General features: G+C 42.0%; 1 non-coding gene across 1 annotated transcript; it reads right to left on the bottom strand.

The window, feature by feature from the left end:
- Positions 1–269: 269 nt before the first annotated feature.
- LOC141683336 (small nucleolar RNA R71) lies at positions 270–376 on the bottom strand. The gene has a single exon (XR_012560238.1). It is a non-coding gene; the product is annotated as a small nucleolar RNA R71 (small nucleolar RNA).
- Positions 377–1,730: the final 1,354 nt, after the last annotated feature.

Raw genomic sequence — 1,730 nt, 5'->3', positions numbered from 1 at the left:
AGCATGATCCAGATGATACAGAACTCAGTTCAGTTTGGGGGTTCTCCTACAGAAGAAACCAACACGAACATCAGGGATTTCATCGAGAACTGTGATACGTTCAAGTTTAATGGGGTGACTGAAGATGCTATCAAGCTGCGACTCTTCCCATTCTCTCTGAGGGATAAAGAAAAGTGCTGGTTACATTCTCTACCATCAGGGTCTATCACCGAATGGGAGGATCTTGCTCAAAATTTCTCACTAAATTCTTTCCTATGATGAAGACTGCTGCAATCAAGAATACTCTTACTCAGTTTGCTCAGTAAACTGGAGAATCTCTGTGTGAGGCTTGTGATCGATATAAGGAGATGCTAAGGAAGTGCCCGCACCATGACATGACTGATTGGATGATAATAAACTATTTCTACAATGGTTTGGGGGCTCAGTCTAGACCTATGCTCGATGCAACATCTGGTAGAGCCTTATGGGCCAAAAGCCATAATGAAGCGTATGAGTTGATTGAGCTCATGGAAGCTAATGAATACCAGAATCCTATGCAAAGCATGTTGCAAGGCAAGATAGCAGGAATTCTGGAAGTGGATATAGCTACTGCTATAACTGCTCAACTTCAAGCTTTGACGATGAAAGTGGACTCTTTGGCGAATTATGGAGTTAAGAAAATCACTAGTGTTTGTGAGCTTTGTGCGTGGGTGCATGAAATGAGCAGTGCGCTATTTCTAGTGAATCAGCTCAATTTGTGAGCAACTTTCAGAGATCACAGCAACAAGCTCCAACCACTAATCATCCAAATAACCGCAATCATCCTAACTTCAGTTGGAGTAACAATTAGAATGCGGTGCAACAATCTTATCATCCATACACATCAAATCAGTATAACCCTCCTGGTTTTCAGCAACCGCAATATTGGAGGAGTTGAGGTTCATGTGCAAGAGCCAAGCTGTGTCTATCAAGACCTTGGAGAATCAGATTGGGCAAATTGCTAATGCATTACTGAATCGTCAACCTGGCACGCTTTTAAGCGATACTGAAGTGCCATGCAAGAAGAAAGCTAAAGAGCATGTTAATGCAATTACATTGAGGCCTGGTAAGGTTGCAAATCCTGAAAAAGCTAAGACTCCAGAATCTGAAGTTGAGGATGAAGAAAAAGTGCAGAAGGAAGCATAAGTGGAACCAAGAAAGACTATTGTTAAGCACACTCCTCCTGTGGGTAATACAGGGGAGAAACATATATATCCTCCACCTCCTTTTCCTAAGAGGCTGTAATAGAAAAAGCTGGATAAGCAGTTTGAGAAGTTTCTGCAGGTGTTCAAGAAACTTCACATCAACATACTTTTCGCTGAAGCTCTTGAGCAAATGCCTAGTTACGGAAAGTTCATGAAAGGTATTCTCTCAAGGAAGGTGAAGCTTGATGACTTAGAGACCGTTGCTCTCACGGAGGAATACAGTTCTGTGCTGCAACAGAAGTTGCCTTCAAAGCTTAAAGATCCTGGAAGCTTCACTATTCCATGCACCATTGGAAATGTGTCATTTGACAAGTGTCTATGTGACTTGGGAGCTAGCATCAATCTGATGCCCTTGTCAATATTCAAGAAGTTGAACTTGCCTGATCCAAACCCTACTTATATGACTTTGCAGTTGGCCGACCGTTCTATTACATATCCGTGAGGTATTGTGGAAGATGTCTTGGTCAAGGTGGATAAACTCATCTTCCCTGCTAATTTTGTAATTCT

This window comes from Apium graveolens, chromosome 1 (genome assembly GCF_009905375.1).
Source record: "Apium graveolens cultivar Ventura chromosome 1, ASM990537v1, whole genome shotgun sequence".
Lineage (NCBI taxonomy): Eukaryota > Viridiplantae > Streptophyta > Magnoliopsida > Apiales > Apiaceae > Apium > Apium graveolens.
Note: the sequence above shows the minus strand (reverse complement) of the source record. Positions and strands in the feature narration are given on the sequence as shown.